Here is a 27,589-nt window from a genome sequence, read left to right on the forward strand (position 1 = left end):
CTCCAACAGTATAACTGAGAAAGGGAGCCAGTGTGCGAGGAAGACGATGCTTTCAGGTGGGGGGACCTGTTGCATCAAGGCAGAAGCAGCCACCCAGCAATTCATGATGCCTCCTGCAGCCCCTGAGACCCAAGGTGCAGACAGAGGACAGGCGCCTGTGATGGCTTTCTGGGCCACCTGCCTACGCTCTCCCTGTTCTTGGGGAGAAAGGGAAAGGCACTGGAAAATGCCTGTTTGATTTGTTTGTTTGTTTGTTTGTTTGTTTCTGAGCTTGACTGAAGGACAAGGTTCTTTAAGTATGAAAAGAAGATGGAGTCTACAGAAAGAGAATGATTAAGGTGGAGAATGGATATATATATACAATCAACAGCATATCATCCGTTTTCTCTTGGCTAATACAAAGGCAGAGGTCTTTATGCTGAGCCGATCAATGACCAGTCAGCGCATTCTTTTCATCCGTGAAAAAATCAATTAGTCAGTCTGAATCAACAAAGGGGAGCCAACAGCAGGTCTGAGTGATGAAACCCACTTCTGGGAAAGCTTACACTGTGCAGTTATTCCTTTAACCTTCAAAACAACCCCGTGACATAGGTACAACTATTACATCCATTTTTACTGATTGACACATTTCCCACGGACAAAAGCCTTTTAGGTAAGACATGCATTTATTGGTGGAAAGAGACCTAGGCTGAGTATCAGAACACATAGCTTGTTGCTCCCACTTTGCTGCTTACAAGTGTGTGTTGCTGGATCTTGGTCTTCTCACCTGTAAAATGGGAGCAGGAGCTGAAGTGCAGCATTGCTGAAACACCTTCCTGCTAAGGCTCTATGGTCCCTGCTCTGCCCCAGGGCTTTGTCTTTCCATTGGTCTTCTGGGTTCAGGCTGGCTGCTCAGCTCCTGCCCCAGCTGCCTCTCTCCTAGCAGGCACAGGCCTGTGGCTACCATCCAAGCTCTGCCCCGCTACCCCACCCGGAGCCTTCAGTGAGCATCTGTCATTGCTTTCCCGCTCCTTGGTGTGAAGTTGGGGAGGGGGTAGCACCCTGTGGTTCCTGGCCAAGAGGTAGGGCTCTTCTCCCATCTGGCTGAGGAGGGAGAAGGAGGGTAGCAGATGGTGAGCAGAGCTGCTCCTGCCCCCAGGCCCTGGGTGGCTGTCATCTGCCACCCTCAACTCGCTCTGGCTGTAGCCTTTCTTTGCTGGCAGCACCCAACCTGCAGCCCAACCAGTCAGCCAAATGGCTTTTACAGACGAAAAACACCGAGACTTGGTTGCACACTTCTCACCGCTTTTGATTTTGGAGTTGACATTTTCACTTCATTGCGTGAGGAACTTCAGATTCTCTTCTGCTTCCGGTGTTCTCTGGCACTGCGTCAGGACCTGAAGAAGCTCACTGGCCCTGTGCCCAGCTTCCAGGAGTCAGAAGGCCCAGGCAGCAGAGCGATGTCCACTTCAGGGACTCACCACAGTAACTTACCACACTGGGACTCACTTACCAAAGGGACTCGAGATGATGACATGGGAATGGGGAGAGCCACAGGCCTGAACTCTGGCTCTGGCTCTGCCCTTTCCTGTCCCTCTCGATCAGAATGTGATGTAGGGGTGGGATGGAGCAGGTGATTTCTGCAGCTGTTTCCTCGTCTCAGACCCGTCCATTCCTCTTCATCAGAGTGGGCCCACCACAGCCCATGGGCCAAATCCAGCCAGCTGCCTGTTCCTGTAAATAAAGTTTTATTGGAACACAGGCAAGTCTGTGTGTGGTAGCTGCTTTCATGCTTCAGAGTTGAATAGCTACAGCAGAGAACATATATGGCCCACAAGGCCTAATATATTTACTACCTGGCCCTTTAAAGAAGGAAGTCTGTGAGTATTGCTCTTCGTAGCAGTTGCCACACTCACAAGGGCTAATGGGATGGAACTGCCCACTGCTCTCCTTCTAGCCAAGGCTGTGGAAGATAACGCAGGTCGCTTGGGGCCAGATGTGTTTCAGAACTCAGAACTGCTCAAATTTTGGTACATGAATACATAATATATAGTATATTGTATGTCATGCCTGATGAAATCTGAAGCAACATGCCGTAATCAAACACATTAATTCTTTCTGTAGTGAAATCTATAACTATTCCTACTACATGGAATAAATAAGATCATCAACAGGTTTTCCTTAACTGAGGTTAGCTATACCACCAAGTTCATCCAGTCAGGGCAGATGTGGCTGCTGAATGAGTTAAAAAAAATCTCTATTGGTTCTCAGAACATTAGGGTTATCAGAATAGCCACTAAGGCATTGCGACGGAATTCCGATACTTTATTGGGCACTTGGGGTGATAGGTTAGGAAAGGCCCATGGCCAAGGTTACCAGCTCATAAGAGACTGACCCCAAACCCAAGCCCAGATTTGTCTCCTAATTCTAATCCTAACCTCTTTTGAGACTCGGATTTAATTCACCCCAGATTCCCACCTTTCGTGAAGCCTTCCCTGAAAATGCAGGTCTACATTGACTTCTTTTTTTTCTCTCTCTCTTTTCCACCCCCTTCCAAATCCAGCAGTTCATTCTGTGCTATGTGGTGCGGCTGTGACTGAGTGGTCTCCTTATCTCTTCGAGAGAAGGGTCTGTGAATTCCATCTTTTCTCGTCCTATCCGTCTTCTCTGCAATGACTGGCACTGTGCTGTGTGCTCAGTACATGCAGCCTGGCTGGCACTCTACTTCCCGCACTTGGAGGACTGTGGGATAAGGGAAAGGGGAGCTGCTGGGTGTATGTCGTGGAGCAGGGTGGACTCAGGAGCAGACTCTACTAGCCTCTCATGGAAACTTAACACTCCTTAGTTGGAGTGACCAGACTTGGAGGTACACAAATGTGGAGTTGAAGCATATTCATGTCATATTTTGTTAAACTGGAAAATGCCATGGGAAAGCTTTGGGTGTAAAATCCAGCTACTGTGTACAGACACCTTGATGGTCAGGGGCAGCTGGAAGTCCAAGGTGACTAGCTCTCTGTGGTTGGTGTCAGTGAGGAGGACGGAGACAGAGTCTGCATTTAGGGAAAGCATTCGGGTGAATCTCCTGGCTGAGTGCTCCTGTGAGGCTTGGATAATGCTGATGAATATGTGCATTTTGAAGTGACCAGGAGTTGGTCTGTAATCTATCACATATAAAGATACCTTTGGGGGCAACTAGCCCTTTTTCCACTGCTGTTAAGTCCAACTGTTTATGAGGAAGGGGACCAGGGCAACATCCCCACAGTCTTTATCATTATCAGTCATCACCGCCAGGATGAGTTACTGGAATGCCTGCTGATGTACGGTGCTTGAATAAAGCCCTATGTATGACACAACCAAGTTCTCATCATTTCCCTCAGTGGTCTTGTGATCTATCCATTTCAGCCTATGCACTAGGAGACCACATGGGATGGTGGATAAAGCATAATTATCCACCATCATTTAGTAGCTGTCTGGTTTTAAGTGAATTACTTACTTTCTCTGAGTTTTAGATTTTCATCCATAAAGTATGTTGTTACATTTCTTTTTCAGAGTTATTGTGAGATGTAATGAGATAGTCATCATTAAATACCTGATAAGCAAATCTTAAGTTTCTTCCCTTCCTATCCACTCATTACACTTCTCAGGCAAACAGTAGGTCAGGGAGGGTGTAGACACGGTGGTGTTCCTGCCCTTGCAATGTATGTGACAGGCATCAGTGATTAATCATTGCACTGTGCTGTGCCCTGTTAAGCTTAAATAACTCCCCAGAGTCTTCAACCCAGTGTTCCAGGCTGCACACCGATTAGAACCTACACCACTTTCTCTACTTCTCATTTGTTTTATCCCTTGAGAGTCAGGCTGTTCCAGTTTGGTGGGTGGGTGGGTGGGACACCCAATAGAGATCTGTTTACATGAGGAACCAAGGAGTCCCATGGAAAACAATTTATTCTAAGAGAAGAGAGAAGAGAGTCACAGAAGTTAGATTGAAGTGTAACACCCATAGTGTGGAAGTAAGGGTGTGGGTTTTGCTCCTCTAAATGACCTAGCCCAGCTCCACTGGGCTGATGTCTGAGTCCTTACTGGTGGGAAGGGCTACAAAAAATATGTAAAAGAATATCTTCACAAGGATGATTGCAGTTGCTAAAGGTCTAAAATAATGCTGCTTTGAAGCCCCCAACTGCTGCCTCAGTGGGACGAGAGATAGTGTCTCTCTGGATACCTATGCCAGGTATGGGGCACGGGCCAGTGTGGGGCGTGAGGGAGTGTTAGACATGTGTGGCTTCAGCATAAGTCCCAGAGAACACTTGCAGCAGTGGGGTCCTGGTGGTGCTCCAAAAAACCAAGCTTTGGTGGGCACCCTCTGTGGCCACTGCCCATGCTCTTGGAGCTGACTGAAAACCTCAGCTCAGCGCAGCAGAGCAGATGAGCAGGCTGGCATCCGGTCCCCAAGGCCTCTATAAACGTAGCGTGTTACCCAATGGGAACCCTCAGAACTACACAGGAAGACATTTGACGTGTCATAGAATCGATAAAAGACAACCAGATAAATATTTTAAAAATAGTATTCCTAAAGCTTGCCTCCAATCTGGTGTCTGATGGCCTAGGAAACTGCAGAGTTTTTTTTTTAACAAGCCTTTGGTATAAGCAATAGAAGCAGTAGCTGGATTTTATGCCTCATGGTATCTTAGGTACTTTCTAGAACAAGCTGAGATGATCGTAGGCCCTTGAAAATGTTTGGTCAGAGGAATGAAGGAACAATGGAATGAATTCATGGATACACGGAAGCTGGCTGGCTGGCTGGCTGGGTGGATGGATGAAGTGCCATTCCTGGCAGCCAGTCCCGATGGTCCCCTATTACTAATCTTTATTTGTATTGCGGTTTTTCTTCTTGCCTCATTCTCTTTGCCTTCCTGCAACACGTCTCTTGCTTTCTTAGTTTTCATCATCTCCATCTTTGGGTCCACTGCGAGCTTCCTTTTTCATAGTTTCACCCTCCTGAGATCAGAATGAAAGCCTGAATCAATTTTCCATTAATTAATTAATTAATTGAGTCAAGAGCTGTTTATTGAGCTCCGGCTGTTCCTTTGTCCATTCACACAGGCAGTTGACAAGATGTTTATTGAGCACCAGTAGTGTGTCTGAAGTGGTGCCAGGAGCTAACCGATGGGGAAGCAGAAAGATCTAAGCAAGATCCCTGCTCTCTGGGGTTCAACAATATAAAAGACAAAAACAGACAGAAAATGGAAGCCACTGAGCTCTGCTGACCCACGGCCCCCACCCTGATTAGTTGCCCTGCATTCAAGTTGTATACAGAAAATGGAAGCCACTGAGCTCTGCTGACCCACGGCCCCCACCCTGATTAGTTGCCCTGCATTCAAGTTGTATGGGGCAGTCCACTGGCCATGTTGCCTCTTGCCCACTTGCTAATTGCTGTAACATCACTGTCTGCAGCGGGCACGTAATTAATGTGGCATTTACAGAGGCAGCTGGGCCCTCTCTCCTCTTCACCTCCCTTTACACTGTTCCTCTCATTTTTCCAGTGGCCTTAGCTTCAGGCTCTTCTTCTCCTTCCTTGATTTGAATCCTCAGGTCTCAGAATCAGAAGATATCTTGCTAATGCATCACATTTCAGCTTGCACCTTCTGGAAGCTGGTCCTTGGGTACTGGCCCACACCCCTAGCAATATCCTGCCCTCAGTGCACAATGGTTGTCCTGCCCCAGCTCCACTGTGGCAGATTCATATGTTGGGCTTAAGCTGACCCGCTTTGTCTGCCAGAAGTTAGAGCTCAGGATAATCCTGATTCATCTTTTGAGCTGCGGCCTGTCAGATATTGGAATTATAGCTACTATGTTTCTTTTCAGGATTTTCTTCCTCAGAGTACATACTTCCAGTTTCTCAATGTTTCCGAATTCAAATATGACCTTTCACAGCCCAGAGGAGCTTTCTCTAGAGAGACCCTAGTTTTCCTATATACCCCTCAAAATATGGCCTATCCCTCAGACTGACTCCTGTAAAGAGGTCTGCCAAGGAATTGAGGTCAGCTGGGCCACTACCTTGTCTTAAGTAACTGATATAGTCCTACTTGTACACCCTAAGTCTGCATCAATTACTGTTTGCAAATTATTGGCTCTTACTGAACTTACATCCAATTAAAACTACCAAATTTTCTTGACTTGACTAAAATAAGATAGAATTATATGTTAAAGTTAAAATAAACTGTAAGAATTATCTAATAGTCCAATCCACTAATTTTCTTCTCTTTTCTTTTTTTGCCAGATGGCAGAGGGGTTTTTTTTTTGGTTTTATTAACACAAATAGAGTGTGTACACAATCTGTCTATTCATTTTCTTCACTGCACAGCCTGGCATTGGGATTGGGGACTCTGATGGCCAGCTGGGCTGCCCTGTCCACAATGGCTTTGCGGTTCTCTGAGGAGACACTGTGAGCAATCTCAGCACAGTAAGATGTGTTGCGTGTCAGCAGCACTTCAAGCTCTTTGACGTTGTGAACCAGGAACTTCTGAAAGCCCCTGGCAACATGCGCTTGGTTTTCTTGTTGCTCATAGCCGATGTTGGCCATCAGGATCTGGCCCTTGAATCTTCTACATACCTTGCTGCCACTGCCTCTTGGGCTCTGGCAGTACCTTTTAATTTTGACACATTGGTCTGACTAGTGCCAAATGGACTTCTTTGTCCTGTTTTTGACAATCTTGGGATTCATGAAGGGTCAGAGGGAAGCCATGGTGTCAACTAGGTGATGGCTGCCGCCTCCGTAGGTAGCGCCAAGGAAGAGACCAATCCACTAATTTTCCAAGAAAGGAAACTGAGGCCCAGAGAAGGGAAGTGACTCACAGCTTATGCAGAGTTGGACAGGGTAGGGACTCCTAACTCCTCAGGTGGTACTCTTTCTACTTCATCAGGCTGCCCTTTGATTGGCTGCCATTTCAGAAGGGAAGTGGAAAGCATCTACTGCTTTCAAGTCAGTTTGTCTCCTTCAATATTTTGCGCTATTGGTTTGGAATCTAATGCATGACCTTGGTTTCAGTTCTTTTGGATTTCATCGTAGTCACTTATTCAAGCTGTCAAAATCCTTTCTGGCCTTGGTTTGGTGGTGCATTGCTGTGGCAGGTCCTCCCAGCCTTGTGCTGGAACTTTTTCTAGCTCTGGATGCTTTTTTTTTCTGTGTGCTCTGCCAGTTGTTCCACTGGGAGCTTGGCGAGAAGACGCACTGTTGGGAGCCAGACTCACCATGAGCTTCCTTCTCCCCACATCCATCTGCTTGGCTGTTGCCTTCCACCGTGGGTCTCTCTCCTACTTGCTCCTCATCCTGTTTATTAGGAGCCCAACAAATCCATTTCAGATCCCACTCTCAGTTTGAAATTAAGGGGGAAATATAAGCGGTGACACCATTAAAGTCCTAGAGGAGAACACTGGCAAGAAAACCTCAGATATTTCTCGCAGCAACTTTTTAACTGGTATGTCCCCTAGAGCAAGGGACACAAAGGAAAGAATAAACAAATGGGATCTCATCAAAATAAAAAGCTTTTGCATGGCTAAAGAAAACAGTATTAAGATACAAAGAGAACCAACTGTATGGGAAAACATATTTGCCAATGATACCTCAGACAAGGTTTTAATCTCCAAAATACACAAAGAACTTACACGGCTCCACTCCAAGAAGACAAGCAACCCAATTAAAAAGTGGGCAAAGGACTTGAACAGACATTTCTCCAAGGAGGACATATAGAAGATCCAGAGACACATGAAAAGATGCTCAATATCACTAGCTATCAGAGAGATGCAAATGAAATTTAGGGGGAAATATGAGAAGCAGTATTTGTCCTATTTTTGTGACCTATCCTTTCCTGAGAGTCTATGTTGTAGTATGAAAAATCCCTGGGTCAGGCATTACCCAGGCCCTGGTTCATTTCACTTGATGGACTCACATTATTTCTCTCTCCTCAGTTTTCCCATCTCTATAATGGGACAGACAATAAAGAAACTCTCAACTGGTGACCATCTGTTCTGTGCTAATACCTATACTAGGGTCTTTGTCACTTGTGTTTCATTTTAATTGTCACCACAAGCTGACGTAGTAGGGAACATCCTCTTTTCAAAGATTAGAAAACTGAGGCTGCAAAAGTTAATTTGCCAGCATGCATCAAGTTAGTAAACGGCAGAATTTCTTCACCCACTGCCCACCCTTACTGAGTAATTGTAAATATCAAGTAGCTTAGTAATGAATCTAAAGCTGCTTTGCAAAGTATAAAGCATTCTGAAAATATAGTGGAGTGTTATTAAAATACTGAGGCTCCTCACTTGCTCACTTCCTTCTCCTTCTGTCACCTCCTTAAAGTATAAGCAGCTGCCTCTGGTCCAGACCTATCAACGTAATGTCATAACATCATTTTTCAAAATGTCAAATGCCTGTGTAATTTAGCCCAGAGTAATTAAGCCCTTTTATTTTCACTAAGTCTCAATGCAGAACACTGAGAGCTTCCAGGATGTGCCCTTTCTCCTCCATCCTGAACTAATGGAGATCAAAACTGAAGGCTGAGCTTGCAGGGGGTCCACGGGAGCCCTTCAGTGCCTCAGAGGCCTGGCCTGACTTTGGCCGGTTTCCAGCAGTGACCACAGAGTGCTAAATAATAACAAGGTTGAATTATTTATCCAGGGGCCAGTGACACAGGCTGGCATGGTCCACTCCTAGCAGGGTTCCAAGGTCTACAGTGAGTAGATGCCAGAGGCAGGGCTGCAGTCCTCACCTCTTGACCACCCACCCCACAACTCCACTCCCACCCCCAGGCCCAGAATCACTCCACGTCCTGCACAACAGGCAGAGCAGGAGCACAGTGCCTGCAGGGCTGCTAACACTGCAGCGACGTTATCGACGTTATCGGGTGTTTAAGCTGAGCTAGATATTTTATCTCCACGGCAATGCTTTTCTCCTCTATTTTCCCTGGTAAAGAAATTGCAGCCCATGTTCCCAGTTACACAGTTGGCAAGGGGTAGCGCTAGAATGTGAGGCTTGATTTGACTTACTTCTCTTACCTGACAACTAGCTTTTTTATTTTTAGATGTACAATACTTTTTATTATTTAAAGAAGTGACAAAGAAGAAAATGGAAGAAAACCCCTTAACTCCATTTATGGTAACTTTAACCTTGATATCAAAAGCAGATTAGTGGCAGTTTTAGAAAGAATAAATAAATACCATATGTCATAGTAGACACAAAAATCCTGAATTAATATTAACTAGCTAAATCCAACAACTCAGGTGAATGTCAATAAAGCTATATTTAACAACAAAACATTATGACCGAGCAGGGTTGCCCCTCCCAAACATGCGTGTGTAGAAGTCCATTCTCTTCCCTTCTTCCCTGGAACTCTCAGTTTTAATCATCATGATACGAAATGCTGTCGTTGACTAACCAGTGAATTTCTTTTACTTCTCAAAGATTTTTTAACTCTGGCCTCCTGTCACTCTGTCTAAGGCTGCTGTTTTCTGAATTCCTAGAGATTTAAATGTGAGCGTAGACGATGCTTCCAGTACCCTGGCTGCTCAGATCCTTAACCTTCTCTCCTCACGTGACCTGTCCTCTCTCCTACCACCCACTCACTTCGATCAAGACAGAAACCTTATACAATAACTGCTCTACGTTTGCCAAAACTGGAGGAAAAAATGTGGCCACACACATACGGGCAAAGGCCGAGCGAAGAGCCCAGACTTCCATCATCTGTAGATGTTACGGACAATTGATTTTAAAGCACAATCCAAGGAGGTCAGGTGGTGCTAAGTGCAGTCTGGGGGAACAGTAGATGCTCAGCATGGTTTTGAAAGCCCTCCCTCCATGACCTGGTCCTAGTATCACTTCTTACTGCAGACACAGTGCTGTCCACCATCAGAATCATCTGGAAGCTGTTAAATACAGATTCTTGGACCCCATTTCTGATTTACTGCAACCATAATACTTGACACTGGGACCCAGGAATCTGTTTGTAATTCTCCCAAGTGATATGATAATGAGTTGGTTTGGAAACCATCATTTTACACAAACATTTTCTTTACTCACTCTCCAATTTACCTTTTCTGTTACTTTGCTCAATGCTGTGGACTCCGCTTAGGTTGGCTTTTCTCTGTTTCCACCCATCTCATACTCCATTTACGAGGGTCTTGATCACCAGAGCTTCCAGGAACGGCCCCCTCACCTGTATTCCATGAACATCTTTGAGCCTCATCTAGTGCAACTGTTAGTTAGGAAGTGAGTTTAGAAGCTATAACAGAGATCCAAAAAACATTTTTGCCTCACTTAACACCAGAGATACATTCCTGTCTTCCCTAACAGTGCAAGAATGATTGGTCCGGTGAGAACTCCCCAGGGTACCAGGGACCCAGACTTCTGCTATCTTATAGCCCAACTCTAGGATAGCGCCTTCATTCACGTGGTCCCAGACAGCTCACCACCATGTTCACATTCCAGCCATTGGGAAAAGGAAAAATAAGGTGAGAGGCAGCAATGACCCAGGAGTTACACAGAACAATTCTCATCACATTTCACTGTCCAGAACTCAATCACTTGGCCATCCCTGGCCACAAAAAGAGTTGAGAGATTAAACGTAATTCTGTGTGACTACATGTCAAGTTAAAACTGGGAGTTCTATATATTGCGTGAGTGAGAGGATTGAATAGATATTGGGGGACAACCTAACAGGTTTGTAGTTTTCCGTTTGTGTCTGTGTTCCCAGCACGACTGTAAGCTTTTGAGAACTGGGCCACTCTGTGGTGTCCGAAATGTGGAAGGCATTAGGTGAATGCCTCTGATTGACAAGATAGACTGGCATAACTGACAAAGCTCTGCAATTTGGGTAAGATTTTTATTCTCGTCTTAGGTCTCCATAATTTAGGAAAAAGTTCTTAAGCTCTATGGGCTTCAGTTTCACAGAGTCGTAAAATTTAGTTGGAAGGCACTTTAGCTATTATCTATTCCAACTGTCTCATTTGATGGATGAATAAACGGAAAAACAGAAAGGGGAGTGACTTGTCTAGGATGCAAGACTTCATAAATAGAAGAGCCAGAGTTTGGATCTCCCAGTGGCCAACCCAGGCTCAGCACTTGGGTATCTCTCCATATCCAGAGAATGGATCCCGGGGACAGGTGACCTATAAGCTCCCAACTCAGAAATTCTGATGCACAAACATAGTCACATGTCTACCCTTCAATCGAAACTGGCAAGGAACCACTGCATCCTGCTGAAATCTACTGAATCCTGCTATGTGCTTCAGCAGCCTAGATGGTCATCCAAGAGGCAGAAAAGTTCAGAGCTTTGGGTCCCAAGCTCATCTAAGAAGCTAAAGTTTTGGGAGAAAGCAAAGGAGAGAGACTTGGATGCCTCTACTCCTTGGTCACAAGCAGCGATACTCAATATTCTGAGAGTACACCACTGCCAGGACCGTAGAGCAGCTGCCCTCAGAGAATTTGGAATCCAGGTCACACACAGTTAAATAGCAGTGGGAGACGGTCTATGTAACGTTAACCAGAAGAAATGTCACAAGGCAATCTGGCCATAATACTAATAACAGCTTCCGTTTATTGCTCAATTGCAGTGTGCGCCCCAATCCGTGATAGGTATTTATTTTATAGGCTTGATCTCATTAAATTCTCACGACAAGCTTCTGGGATTACTGAAGGTCATACAGCTGGTAAGTGCTGATTAATTGTCAGAGGAGTGGTGTGACGACAATAAATTATGGAGCAGTTCAGGAGAGTAGCTGTGGATAGAGTCCTCTGGGAAGGCTCTGTGGGGGAGGAGAGATTCAACTGGACCCAGAGGATGGGTGGGATTTGTGGAAGGGGACAAAAGAAGACAAATGAGTGTGGGCGGCAAAGGCAGCGTATGTATAGGGAACGACGAGTAAACAAATTCCCCGGTAAGGTACGGAAGAGGTCAACACAAGGGCAAACCACCAAATTGTGGAATGGTGGGCTAGGGAGTAGAGGCAAGGAGTGACACACCCAATGGTGATTCTTGGAGATGGGTAACAAGTCGAGCTGCAGTCCCATAGCCAGTGCAAAAGAAGAGAGACAATGAAGTGACTGCGAAACCGTAAAAACGATTTGTGTCAAGCGCCCTATGAAAACACATGTATCTTTTCATCCAGGAATCTCACCCTTTAGGGTTTTACCTAAAGAAATTTTCAGAGACAGTGTGAAAGTGGGAAACAACTAGACATCTCATAAAGAGGAATTGTTGACTATGTTATGGTACATGTATGTGACTAAATGTCATGTTGTTTCTACAAAACATACTTTGAAGAATGCGAAATGGTATCACATAATGTCAAGCAAAGAAGCAGAGCGCAATGCTGTTGTACAAATTTTTTAATTTTAAGTTATGTATATGCATATAAAATTGTATGTGTGTACACATATGCAGACAGAAAAGAGACTAGGAGAAAAGTCACCCAGAATATTTACTGTGGTTATTATTGCAGAGTGAGACTACGGGTACTTGATTTTTTCTTTAGACTTTTCTATATATACCAAGTTTTATTCAGTGAACATGCACTTTTACAGTAATAAAAATGCTCATTTTAAGTCTTTTTAAAATGTAAAATTTCTATACTCTGCCATGAAACACTATAACAAATGCCTTGCTTTGTTTTTAAAGATAATTCATTATCTAATTCTCAAGTGCATAGACACTGATATTACCACCACATGATTATGCAGCAATTCCTGCATTCATAGATTTTTTGAAGTTTCATTTAAACCTGATATTTCTGGGTTCCCATGTAAAGTTCCCACCTCCATGGCTCCCACCGGATTGGAAACACTAAAGTCTCCTATTAATGTTCTCTGTAGCCATTTAGATATATCCCCTTACCCAGAGCCATAAATCTGAAGTGAACAACACCCTTATTTCAGGAGACAGGCACCAAAGCCTTTTTTAAACTCAATGATTTATGAATCTGTGGCTTTCAGAATGTCAGGGGTCCTTCATCAATGCCCACAGGGCCTTTCCAGGTATAGGAACATATCACGTCAGATGGAAAGCCATTACTGAACTCGGGTCAATAGTTTTCACCTTTATCCTTCCTGCTTGGTTTGGTTTCGGGGTTTATTATTTTTTTCTTTGATTGAAATAGTTGCAATATTAGCTGAGTAAGAGAGGCAGTGCATTAAATATGACTTGACCAGAATTCCAGCCTGCCTCTGCCCTCACTGCTATAGAGGCAACATAAAGGTTAATAACCAAGAGAGGTCCCCATGCACTTAACCACAGTGCAGCACCCCATCACCAAGTGACAATTAGGAACTCTCCGTGAATGCCAATGACGGGTGATCAGAGCTTCACCCAAACCCAGCGGACTTCTGCATTACATTAGCTCAGCTCTCCATTCATCACTGAGCTGACAGCCTCCAGAGCTCCATGTGGATGGAGCAGGCAGCTCAGTCTTTTTGTCTCACCCAACGAAATGATGTATGCTACTAGGACTGAGTGGGAGAGGTATAGGGGAGGGAACGAGGGAAATGAAACAGGCCTGTCTTTGGCATGCTTGAGCAACAGCTCAGTGTGTCTGAGACTTGAAAAGAAATATCACACAGTGATTTTACTTGTCCCTGCTTGCAACTTTCTGGCTCTCAGACAAGGATGGTCCTACCTTAAATAGTTCTCTTTTTGCAGGCAGCATGACAAATTGGAGCAAGCACATAGCCGGCTGTGATTTTGGCCAAGTCACTCTGGGCCTATATTTTCTCTTCCTTAGAATGAATGGGTTGGATGAGAACAGTGGTTTTCAAACTGGGTTCCTTAGGGTCTCACTGTTCCATAGTGGTGACTCAGAACCTACAAGGGCGGGGAGGTTGGGAGGTTAGTGAATACCAAGTGCAACTGCTTCACATAAGCTTAGTGAATTTTGTTTGTAGACCGTTTTTAAATGTGCAGAGCATGGCCTTACATACTAATCTCATTTGATCTCTATAACTTTGTGAGGTAGTCAGGACAGATGTTACCATCTACTCCAGTTCCTACTGTTGCATAACAAACCACCTCAAAACGTATATTTTATTTTATTTTATTTATTAGGATGATATTGGTTAATAAAATATGTAGGTTTCAAGTGTACAGTTCTATAATACATCATCTGAATACTGTGTTGTGTGTGCACCACCCCAAGTCAGGTATCCTTCCATCACCATCTCCCTCCTGTATCCTCTTGTACCCCCCCCCACCTCCCTTTCCCTCTGGTAATCACCATCAAGTTGTCTGTGTCTATGAGCTTTTTTCTTTTCTTTTTTTCTTTCTTTGCTTAATCCCTTTACCTCTTTTACCCAGTCCCACAACCCCTTTTCCTCTGACAGCTCAATCTGTTCTCTGAGTCTGTTTCTATTTCGTTAGTTTATTTCATTCACTAGATTCCATATATGAGGGAAATCATGTGGTACTTGTCTTTCTCTGACTCGATTATTTCAATCAGCACAATGCTGTCCAGGTCCATCCATGTTGCCACAAAAGGTAAGACTGCTTTCTTTTTTAAGGCCACACAGTATTCCATTGTGTAAATGCAGCACAGTTTTTTTATCCACTCATCTACTAATGAACACTTGGGATGCTTCTAAATCTTGGCTATTATAAATAATGCTGTAATGAACACAGGGGTGCATATATTCTTTTAAATTAGTGTTACAGATTTCTTTAGATAAACTCCCAGAAGTGGAATTGCTGGGTCATAAGGCAGTTCCATTTTTAATTTTTTGAGGTATCACCATACTGCTTTCCACAGTGGCTGCACCAATCTGCATTCCCACCAACAGTGCATAAGGGTTCTCTTTTCTCCACAACCTCACCAACACTCCTTGTTTGTCGATATATTGAAGATAACCATTTTGACAGGTGTGAGGAGATATCTCATTGTGGTTTTAATTTGCATTTCTCTGAAGATTAATGACATTAAGCATCTTTTAATATGTCTATTGGCCATGTGTATGTCCTTTTTGAAGAAGTGGCTATTCAAATCTTTTGCCTGTTTAATTGAATTGCTTGTTATTTTGGTGTTGAGTTTTATAAGTTCTTTATAAATTTTGGATATTAACCCCTTCTCAGATATATCACTGGTGAATATGTTCTTCCAGTGAGTGTGTTGTCTTTTCATTTTGTTGATGGTTTCCTTTTTTATGCAATAACTTTTTAGTTTGATATAGTCTTGTTTATTTATTTTTCTTTGTTTCCTTTCCCAAGGAGATATAACAAAAAAAATCTTCTACAAGAAATATCCAAGATTTTATTGCCTATGTTTTCTTCTAGAATTTTTATGGCTTTGAGTCTAACATTTAAGTTTTAATCCATTTTGAGTTTGTCCTTGTATATGGTATAAGAAGGTGGTCTAGTTTCATTTTTTGCATCTATCTGTCCAATTTTTCAACACCACTTATTGAATAGACTGTCTTTTCCCCATTATATGTTCTTGCCTCCTTTCTCAAATATTAATTGACCATAAATGTGTGGATTTATTTCTGGACTCTCTATTCTGTTCCATTGATCCATAGGTCTATTTTTATAATGGTACCATGCCATTTTGATTACTATGTCCTTGTAATATGGTTTGATATCAGTAGCATTAGTTTGTTCTTCTTTCCTCTCAGTTTGTTTCTCCCAGTTTGTTCTTCTCTCTCAAAATTGCTGTGGCTATTTGAGGTCTTCTATGGTTCAATATACATTTTGGAATATTTGTTCTAGATCTGTGAAATACTCCAATGGTATCTTGATAGGAATTGTGTCAAATGTATAGATTGCTTTGGGTAGTGTGGACATTTTAATGATGTTGAGTCTTCCTATCCATGAACAGGGTATATGTTTCCACTTATTTGTCTCTTCTTCAAATTCTTTCTTTGGTGTCTTATAATTTTCCAAGTACAGTCTTTTACATCCTTGGTTAAATTTATTCCAAGGTACATCTTTTTGATGTAATTATAAGTGGGATTGTTTTCTTGGTTTTCTGTTCTGATAGTTCATTATTGGTGTAAGAAATTCAACTGATTTCTAGATATTTATTTTGTATCCTGATACTTTGCTGAATTTATTGATCAGTTTTAGTAGTTTTTTTTGTGTGTATGTGTATGTGTGGAATCCTTAGGTTTCTCTCTATAGAGTATCATGTCATGTGTGAATAACGACAGTTTTACTTTTTCCTTTACAATTTGATGCTTTTATTTTTTCTTCTTATCTGATTGCTGTGGCTAGGACTTCCAGTACTATTCTGAATAAGAGTGGTGAAAGCAGACATTCCTGTCTTGTTCCTAATCTTAAGAGATAAGCTTTTAGTTTTCACCCATTAAGTATGATATCGTGTGTGGGTCTGTCATATATGACCTTTGTAATGTTGAGTTATGTTCCCTCTATTCCACTTTGCTGAGAATTTTTATCATAAGTGGGTGCTGATTTTAGGAAATGCTTTTTCTGCATGCATTGTTTTGTTCATGTGATCTTTATCCTTTATTTTGTTCATGTGGTGCATCATGTTTACTGATTTAAGGATTTTGTACCAACCTTGCATTCCTGGAATAAATCCCACACATCATGGTGTATGATCTCTTTAATGTATTGCTGTATCTGATTTACTAACATTTTGTTGAGGAATTTAGTGTGTATGTCCATCAGGAATATTGGCCTATAATTTTCTTTCTTTGTAGTGTCTTCATCTGGTTTTGGAATTAAGGTAATGCTGGCCTCATAAAATGAGCTTGGAAGTCTTCCCTCCTCTTGAATATTTTGGAATAGTTTGAGAAGGATAGGTGTTAGTTCTTCTTTGAATGTTGGTAAAATTCTTCTGTGAAGCCATCCAGTCCAGGACTTTTCTTCAGAGGTTATTATTATTATTACTACTACTTCTATTTCAATTGTAGTGATCTGTCCATTCAGATTCTTTGATTTTTTTTCTGATTCAGTTTTGAAAGATTCTATGTCTCTAGAAATTTATCCATCCTGTCAAGATTGTCCAATTTTTTTGCAGTTGTTCACAATATTTTCTTACAATCCTTTGTATTTCTGTGGAGTCAGTTGTTGTTTCTCCTCTTTCACTTCTGATTTTATTTATTTGAGCCATCTCTCTTTTTTTTTGGATAAATCTGGTTAAAGGTTTGTCATTTTTTTAATCTTTTCAAAGAACCAGCTCTTGGCTTCATTGATTTTTATACTGTTTTTTTTAGACTACTTCATTTATTTCTGCTCTGATCTTTATTATTTCCTCTCTTGTATTCACTTTGAGTTTTGCTTGTTACTGTTTTTCTAGTTCCTTTCAGTGTAAAGTTAAATTGTTTATTTGAGGTTTTGGGCGGGTTTTTTTTTTTTTGAATGTAGGCCTATAATACTATGAATTTTCCTCTGTGTCCCATAGATTTGGGGTTATTGTGTTTTCATTTTCATTATTTCAAGGTATCTCTTGATTTCTTCCTTGATCTCATTTTAGCATATCCATTGTACAGTAATATGTTATTCAGCCTTTGTGTCTTTGTGTATTTTTCAGTTTTTTCTTTGTGATTGATTTTTAGTTTTATACCATATAGTCAAAGACACTACTTGATATGATTTCAGTCTTTTAAAATTTATTGAGATTTGTTTTGAGTCCTACATGTAGTCTATTCATGTCTTTCATGTGTACTTAAAAAGAATGTATATTCTGCTGTTTGGGGGTGAAATTCTTTAAAGATATCAATTAAACCCATCTGACCTAGTGTATCATTTAAGGCCACTGTTTCCTTGTTTATTTTCTGTCTGGAAGGTCTATCCATCAATGTCAGTGGGGTGTTAAAATATCCTACTATGATTGTGTTACTGTCTATCTCTTCTTTTATGTCCATCAGGGTTTACTTTATACATTTAGGTGTTCCTAAGCACGAATGCTCATAAGGGTTATATCCTGTTGTTCGATTGTTCCTTTTATCATTATGTAGTATCCTTCTTTCTCTATAATTATAGCTTTTGTTTTAAAGTTCATTTTGTCAGATATAAGTATCAGTACCCCAGATTTTTTGCCTTACCATTTGCACGAAATATCTTTTTCCATCCCTTTACTTTCAGTCTGTGTGTACCTTTTGTTCTGAAGTGGGTCTCTTGTAGACAGCATACATATGGGTCTTGTTTTCTTACCCATTTGGCTACCCTATGTCTTTTGGTTGAAGCATTTCACTTAGAGTGATTATTGATGTGTATGTATTTATTACCCTTTTATTTGTTTAACTATGTTCCTCTTTTTCCTTAGACTCCCTACCCCCTCCTCCTTCTTCTCCTTTTTCAAGAAGTCCCTTTGACATTACTTGTAATACTGGTTTGGTGATAACAAAGTCTTTTAGCTTTTTATTTTCTAGTAGGCTCTTTATTTCTCCTTCAATTTTGTTTAATTTTTTAAATTTATTTTATTCTTAGAGAGGGGGAAGGAAAGGAGAAAAAGAGGGTGAGAAATATCAATGTGTGGTTGCCTCTTGCATGCCCCCTACTGGGGACCTGTCCTGCAACCCAGGCATGTGCCCTGACTGGGAATTGAACTAGTGACCCTTTGCTTTGCAGGCCCACACTCAATCCACTGAGCTATATCAGCCAGGTCTCCTTCAATTTTAAATAATAACCTTGCTGGTTTAAATAATAACCTTACTGGTTAAAGCAGTCTTGGTTGAATGTCCTTGCTTTTTGTCACTTTGAATATGTCGTGACAATTCCTTCTGGCCTGAAATGTTTCTGTTTAGAAATCAGCTGACAGTCTCATGGGAGCTCCCTGGTAGGTACCTAATTGGTTCTCCTCTTGCTGTTTTTAAGATTCTCTCCTTGTCTTTAACCTTGGGCATTTTAATTATGATGTGTCTTGGAGTGGGTCTCATTAAGTTCATCTTGTTTGGAACTCTCTGCTCTTTCTGTACTTGTATGCTTTTTTCCTTCACCATGTTAGAGAATTTTTCAGCCATTATTTCTTTGAATAGGTTCTCAATCCCTTACTCTCCCTCTTCTCCTTCTGGTACCCCTATAATGCAGATGTTGTTACACTTTATGTTGTACCAAAGGTCCCTTAAACTTTACCCTCATTAAAAATTTCTTTTTCTTTTTGCTGCTCTGATTAGGTATTCTTATCTACATTGTCTTCCAAATACTGATTTGGTACTTTGCTTCATCTAACCTACTATTTGTTCCCACTAGTGCATTCTTCATTTCAGATACTGTATTCTTCATTTCTCACTGGTTCTTTTTTATGGTTCTTTTTCATGCTTTGAGCATCCTTATAACTATTTCTTTGAACTTTATATCTGATAAGTTGCTTGCCTCTATTTCATTTAGCTATCATTCCAGAGATTTCTCTAGTTCTTTCTTTTGGGGAATGTTTGTCTTCCCATTTTGTCTCCCTCCTTGTGTTTATTTCTATGTGTTAGATAGATCTACTATGACTCCCAGTCTTGGTAGGGTGTTCTTATGTAGTAGGTGTCCTCTGGGGACAACCATTTTATTATGTTCATGGATTCCTTGGGTCAATATTTTAAACAAGCACAGCAAGAAATTCTTTCTCTGATCCATGATGTTTGGTGTAGGGAACTACTACTTCGCATGAATACACACAGACAACAGAAGTCCTGTGGAGAAAAAGGGATGGCATAGCCACTCTCTGAGAGAGTGAGAGAAAGGGCAAGAGTTTGAGAGAGGGCCCTGGCCCCTGCCTGGACAGGCTTTTATTGCTTTTCTGGGTACATTACATGGAGGATGGTCCTCATTTTTTATGCACAGGTTCACTGTGGGGGATTACCTTTTACAGATAACAAAGGAAAGAATCTTGCTAATTACTTCAAAGAGAAGGATGTTGCAGACCAAGGGGGAAAGTGGTTGAACCAGTCACGCTCCATACTTGGGAGATTTAGTTCAGATTTTAACAAGTTGCAGTAAGCCCTTTTGCCTCAATTCAGGGTGAGGGAGTTTTAGCAAAAGCAAGTCTCATAACGGACTAGGTACAATGCAGGTCTGATTCCCCATGGGTAAACCTCTCCTTGGGTGTGGTCCTGTGTGCCAACTTGCTCCCCACTGGTTTTCTATGTGGAGGTTGAGCTACATTTCCATGCCATGAGAAGCAGTTCTCTGCAGTCTGAGACCTCATCTGGGAAGATGCATTGGCTGATTCATGGCCAATGGCTAGACTCATCTGGATGTATCTTTACCCACATATCTATCTATTGACTAAAACATTTACACATGGCCTTTCTCTGTGGTCTTCTCACAGGGGCTAGTTTGGATTTCCTCCCACAACTGCAGCTGAGTTCAAAGAGCTGGTATTCTTAGAGCAAGGCAGAGTTACACGGCTTTTCACAATAATCTAAACTCAGATGCCACAGAGTGTTTCTTCTGCTATACTCTATTTGTTGAGGCAGTCCCAAACTTTTACCTATGATCAAGGAAGAGGATAGGATGGGACAAGGATCATTTACCATATAAAAGGAGTACATGGGATGGGAGAGAGTGTTGTGGCCATGATTGGAAAATACAGTCTGCCAAGCCCTCTTTATTTGAAGATGAAGAAAAAGACAGAGAATTAAGACACATCTACTAAAGACAGAGCTGGGATATGAACCACTTTCTTCAAACTTGAATTTCTTCTACTTTACCATGCTGCTTTGGGCTCTGGGTTTGATCTTTCTGAATTGAGTGGTCATTAACTTAATGACTGGTCATTAACTTCATTCAAATATGAATTCTAATCATAGTGGTGCATGACCAGACCAGAAGACTAATATCTTCTAGTGCATGCAATATTTTGGTCTCATCTATTCTCAATAAATTGGAATGATATTGTGGTGATCATTTTGCAATACATACAAATATTGAATCATTAATTTGCACACCTGAAACTAATATAATGTTTCATTTCAATTATACTGCAATAAAAAATTGAAATGGAAAATGTGTATAAACTCTACTAAAATTAAGTTAAAAGGCTAGCTTCCAGTCAAGCATTAGAGGCATAATTGGTACTTAGAAAAGGGTTGTTTTATTGTTTGTTTGTTTGTTTTTTATGAATCAACAACTGATGTTAAATCCTTTCCAAAGTCAGGGCCATATACACAATCTTTTTAGGTTACTTTGATGCTTTGATTGTTCCTACTTGAAGTTTAGTTCTTTCTTTGTTTATTCTCACAACTCTTAAGTGTACTTACTTCCAATTTACCAATGAGAAAAATGAGAGGTGAGAGGCTGAGAGAACCAAGGCTATAGGGGTAGAGTCTGAGGAAAGAGTTGAACTCTGGAGGAAGTTGTAAAGTAGAAAAATTTTCACCAATGCAGAGGCCATGGATTGGGAAGTGACAATACCTGGTTCTATGTTAGACATAGAATCCTGAGACAAATTAACAATGATCCCTGCCATTGAGGGCTTCACAGCCTAAAAGAAAAGATATGTAACATAACCAGTGTTAAAGAGAACCTGACCAAAATGCTGATGGAACACAGAGGCAGCAGCAACAGGCACTGCCTGGGAGACTGGCAAGCGTCACAGAGGATAAAACATTTAATTTAGACTTGGAGGGAGAGGTAAGAGCTGTCCAGGCAGAAACCATGGGTGGGGAAAAGTGCCAAGCATGGGGAGTAGACATGGGAGGCACAGAGACATAAAAGGACATAATGTGTTTTGAGAAAGGTCAATATCTGGTCAGTGTTGGAGGCAGATGTAAAAAGTGGAAGGAGGCTGGAGCAGTAGGTTGAGGTCACATTGTGAAAGAGTATCAGTAGCATCCCTACCTACCTTTCTTTCTGTGAGTTTTGCCTTCCTCATAGTCCCACTTTACCCCTACTTCTGAGACTCTGCTCTCTGCTGCTCCACAATTAAAAACCTACTCTGGAAGGTGTCTGACATTAGTCATTTATATTACAGTGAAAATATTTAGGTTATTTATAGCCTATAAGCCAGTGAATTCTTTCTTGCAGAGTTTTTTTAAATTATAAATTTGATTTCAGCTTATAAAACAAAAGCTGTATCTTTTTTTTAATGTTGTGCAAATTTTTTCTATGGTCACTGGATTTTCAGCCCACAGTGACAGTCTTGTGGGGAAATATCTACCATTCTACACCAGGCACTGAATCTTGGGCTCAACTAACCAGTTGTCCAATTGAATGTGCTTATCATTCTTGTTCATTTTGAGCTCACTCAGTCTCTGGATGAGAGCTTAATTACCCCAAGAGATGCTAACCACTTCTCCCAATAAACACACAGTACACCCCATATGACCAGCTACAGAACTCTCATCCTTCACATACAACAAGCCAAACTCCTAGGCATGGGACAGAATGTAAATGTTAACAATCTCATAGCTCATTGCCTATAAAAACTCTTTTTTATGAGTGTCTAAGTAACAGGCGACTGTCCAGTGCCTACAGCTAGAGTGTTAATTCCACCTCCTACTAGCTGAATGAGATGAGTGCTGACTCTCTATATGAGAACATGTGGATTATAGTGATGTGCAGGGAAAGCCAGACCTCAGCAGCACACTGACACAGTTCATCTACAGGGCTGCAAGGGAGTAATGAGGATGCTGCCTTGGGGTGATTCGTTTCCTTTCCTTGTTGATTGGTGTCAGGTACCTCCTGGCCTCCCAGCTCATCAGTGCCCCTTCTCATCTCCCACTTGTTGCCACCCTTCAAGTCAACCTGACCTAGTATTAGAAGGCAACTGGCTGATCATTAAGCTCCATTCTTCCTGCTTTTTCTCCAATTACTCTTTTAACTTCTTCTTGCCATCTCTCACCTCCTGACCTTATAGATGGTCTCTTGACTCTTGTCTCTCTTCCTGAGCTCTGGTTTTCTTATGTTCCACAGTGTGACTGGCTTTTTCTCCACGTTCTGCCGTCTTCTGACAATGTTCATTGATGCCACTTTGTACCCTCCTGTAAGCACCACTCTGTAAGATTCCTCTCTAAGTATTATTACCCCAGAAGATTGACAGTGAGTCATTCCTGCTATGGCTGCTGCTTCTGTTCCTCTGAAATGTCTCTGGGCCAGGGGAGAGGCTCTTGCTTTGTTCTCCCGTGTCCAAGCCTCTGCCTGGTGCTGCAATCCTACTCACCGGGTTTATAGCTCATCCTTCTGCTCCAACCCCTGCTCTGCCCCATTTCTTTTCAAATGCTCCATCTTGTTTCTTTGGAATGAGGGTCCTGTTTTACCATCACTGTGGAAACAGTGCCCTCAGGAGCTGGAGTCCTGTGGGAGGGGATCCCCAGTCCTTGGGTCCCAAGACTCTCTCTTGTCATGCTCAGTTAATGACAAGCTAACACTACCTTGAAGACCCTAAACTAGACTCTGACTCTTTTCCAATCCATCTCATCTCTGGTCACTGTTTTTTATCGCCCTCCATGGACTTTCTGCTGCCATCTATCACTGGGTCTCCTCAGAAAAAGTCTCTATCCCATCAATTAGACCAACTGCTGAGACAACCCCAAATGTCAGTAGCCTAACAGATTAACAGGTTTATTTCTCACCCACATAGTTCAAGTGTTCGACAGTCTACCACCAGGTGATTCAGGACCTGGCTTCTGCCTTCATCACTGATTAGTACCTGGCTACACGTAGAAAGTGCAGTCTTCCTGTGTGTCAGGAGCAAGAGGGATGGTTGGTGTACAAACAGCGTGGTCTGGGCTGCACAGGGGAGGTGTCTGTTTTCTAGGTGTGATCTCCTCCCCATCTAGCCCACTTCCCCTGCCCCAGTTTATCATTCTGCCCCAAGCCTAGAAAGGACTGGACTCCTGAGGTGACATCATAGAAATGACTAAAGATGTGGACCATGGCTTTCGCCCTTCTACCACCTGAACAGAAAATGGATCCCAGGCACTCTGCAGAGAACCTCAGGCGCTACATAATCTCACAAACTGGGCTCTTTTTGACAAGCATCAGCCTTTCATTTCTTCCAAGAAATATTCTCTTTTTCCTCCTGAGGACTTGTTCAGAAAAGAGATACTCAAGTGATAGGTGCTTCACAAATATCTAGATAAAGGGGAAAATGGCATGAAGAATAATTTAGACAAAACAATGTAGATTGCCATGGAAACAATCTTTAAAACACACTGGGGAGAAAGAACCATTGTTAACACAGTTCATATTTTGCAAAGATATCTAATCATCAAATTCAATTCTGGACCCTTCAATCATTCTCTTTTCAAAATTCTGAGGTTGTCACACCCAGAGAGCACATGCTGGTTTTCAGGGAGCCCTTTTCTTCCTCATCTAATAATCTTTAATGAAGATAATGCTTTAATTATGGCAACTTATTGTTTCCCTGTTGGTTAATTTAAAACCAGTGAAAAGTTAAGTTACCACTAACACAGCGAGTTTACTAAGCTATTATGGAAGTATCTTTTTTTCTGACAGCAGAGGCTTATAAGAATATGAGAAAATGTGCATAAGGAAAATGGAAGGTTTATCATTTGTATTGCATGGAAAGAAAGAGAAGCCATTCTTAACTACTCAAAAGCAGTTTTTCTCAGATTTTTCTGCCCCAACATATGCACGAAAGTATATAGGTATGGATGACTCCTGATCAGTAATAATGATTCAATATGGGTGTTTAAACAAAACTTCTGGGGATTGCTAATGAACAGTTTGTTTTAGGTGCTACTTTAAAAAAAAAGTCACAAGAAGGACAGTGGCTTTTGCAAGTGAGGCCTCAGAGACATATGGTCACCATGGCCCAGGTGCTGGCACAGAAATGCAGGATCTGCCATGGTAATCTGCCCACTAGTTTCACGGGTTCCATCCCCGACCACTCACTCCCCAGGCTCCCAACCTTCCCAGGGGAAAGTTGGTTGTGTCTTCATTGGGAGGCAAAGCCATTGTCTTATCTTGTGATCCAGAACCAGCTGTATCACAAGTCATTCTGCACCCACCTGAGGACTTCTGGAGAGTGTGGTTTGTGTTCTTTTCTCCCCTTTCCTTGTCCCTCAACTTCCCAATACACGATTGGTGCAGGCTCAGGGAGAAAGAGTTAGTCTGCTTGTCTGAAATAGATGCCAAGCCTTGATGGGATTATAGGATTAAAATTATAGGATTTCTTTTTTTACCTTCTTCTATTTATTTTTACATGTATTTGTTGGGCATGTGCAATGTACAGCAGGTCCTCCAATAACATTGTTTCATTCAATGTCATTTCATTGTAAGTGATGAGAAAAGAAATTGATACCTGGCTGGGTCATTGTGTATGTGGAGTTTGCATGTTCTCCCCGTGTCTGTGTGGATTTTGTCCATGGACCCTCGTTTCTTCCCACATCCCAACGTTGTGCACATGAAGTGAGCTGACGTGTCTATCCCAGTCTGAGTGAGTGCAAGTGGGTATGAGCGGCCCTGCCATGGAAGCGTATCCTCTCCAGGATGGGTGCCCGCTCTGTGCCCTGAGCTGCCAGGAGAGGCTCTAGCCACCTGAAACCACAAACTGGAATAAGCAGGTTGGAAAACGATTCTCTTACTTGTTTTCATAAATGTATGTATCGCTAACACTTGGTTCAATGTTTTACATTAGAAAATGTTTGGGGTGTTTATTTAGAAGTTTGGTGACATTTTTGTGACCTAAAATAAGCCATAGGAACTTGCTTATTGTTAGTATCAATTGGCCCATGGTAAAATTGATTTCCTTATGCAGCATTTTGCTTTAAGTCAGTTTCCAAGAACCTCTCCATGTTAAGTCAGGACTTACTGTATCTGGCAAAGGGAAATGGAATAGAGGAGACTGGATGAGCTCAAACGAGATTCATTCCTGGAGCAAGGGCGTTGCTGAACTAAAGCTGGGTTCTGTTAGAAAGAAGGAGGGGGTGGGATTCTTGCCGTTGGCTGGGTAATCAGGAGTGGCTGTCCAGGGAGCCTGTCATCAACTTATCTGTTAGCAGTTGAGAACTTACTACAGTCAATGCACTGTATATTTCTGATTCCCACATGGCTTGTGCACTTAGTAGACATCCAATAAGTATTTGTTGTTGTTTTTTTCAAATTGATGGTAAAGGGTTGAGAGAAAGGTGTAGAATTCAGTTTTTCTGAGATCTTGTGGTTCAAAGACTTAATTTTTGCCTTCACTGTTAAAGGAAATGAAAGATTACCACATTTGTGTTCTGGCCATTTAAAGCATGGAGATGTAAATGAATCTCAAACATATCTTAAGCTGTAAGTCATCTCCTGGGTAACTTGTAAATTCTTTGACTCTGTATGTATGGCCCATCTATATGACTCTTACATATGTAAAATGAATTTAGACAGGCACTGTATGTAACTTAGCTAACTGGTCTCCTTTTCACATGTCTTGTCCTCATTTTTTATTTAATAGGCAAATTGCTCTCCCACTGAAGCTTAATTCACAATGTTATGACTTCAGAAACACAGTTTTATATTTAGAAAGAATTTCAATCTTCTTACTGTCAAACATACTCTGCTCTAATGTGGACACTTAATATGGTCAGCATGTCAATTTAATTTTGACACAGCCCCCATAGATAGAATTTTCAGTTTTTTATTCTTAGTTAATATGGATGGGTAAGAGGATGTTTGAGGTTTTTCCCTCTCTGTTTTCATGGAAACATATATTTTACTGTAAGATTGGATGACAGTAATGTGTTTGTAAAGTACTCTAAGCTTTTGAGAGCGAAAAGTGTCTCTAGTGCTCAAAACCTACTATTAACTGCCTCCAAATGCCCACCCCCCTGGGGTTGTCGTTATCTTTGAATGTTATGATCCTCTTAATAGTCTGTAGGGCACAAGAACTTTTGTTTCCACCAAGATATGTTTTCTTCCATTTTCTTTTGGTGTGACACCACTTGACTTTTAGATGTAGCAAGTTATGGCAACAGATCCATTGTTCTTTGCCCTTTAGGTCATGTTAGTGCCTGATGATTACTAGGATGTGAGTTTTTTGATTTTTGTTTAGGAGTAGGACTGGACTGAACTATTCTCAAGACTCTCATAATAGCTAGCTATGGCTTCATAACAAATGATTTCAAAATGAAGTGGCCTGAAACAATAGAGATGTATTATCTCACACAGTTTCTGGGTGGACTGGGAGAGGCTTAGCTGAGTGATTTTAGCTGAGAGTCTCTCATGAGGGTATACCAAGGTGCTGGCTTGGGGCTGTGGGTCTCTGAAGGCTGGGTGTGGTTTCCAAGGTGGCTCACCCACACAGCAATTGTCTGGAGGCCTATGTTTCTTCCCATGTGGGTCTCTGCTTGAATGTACCTAAGACAGCAGCTGGTTTGCTCCAGAGTGAGTGGTCAAAGAGAGAGACCGAGGAAGAAGCTGCAACACCTCTTACAACCAAGTCTCAGAAGTCATATACTGCCGCTTTTGCCGTATTCTCTTTATTGGAAATGAATCACTCGTCTAGCCCATGCTCAGTTCATGGAGAAGGGAATTAAGCTCCACTTCTTGAAGGGAAGTACATCGAAGAATTTGTGGACATACTTTAAACCACTACTTTTGATTTTTTTCCTTTTGTTACAGGGTGTTTGCAAAAACAAACCAAAGCCAGAGGTTCATGGTCAGCAAATGGACAGATGAATACTGCTGCCCCAATCATGGGGTAAATCATACAGAATTTCAGCCTTCCAACCTAACTGAAGTGGTGT

General features: G+C 41.8%; 1 pseudogene; it reads right to left on the reverse strand.

Annotated features, from left to right (window-relative positions):
* Positions 1-6,316: 6,316 nt before the first annotated feature.
* LOC118992531 (60S ribosomal protein L32-like) lies at positions 6,317-6,736 on the reverse strand (annotated as a pseudogene).
* Positions 6,737-27,589: the final 20,853 nt, after the last annotated feature.

Source organism: Sturnira hondurensis, unplaced genomic scaffold (genome assembly GCF_014824575.4).
Source record: "Sturnira hondurensis isolate 20B ecotype Veracruz unplaced genomic scaffold, ASM1482457v3 Scaffold0008196, whole genome shotgun sequence".
Lineage (NCBI taxonomy): Eukaryota > Metazoa > Chordata > Mammalia > Chiroptera > Phyllostomidae > Sturnira > Sturnira hondurensis.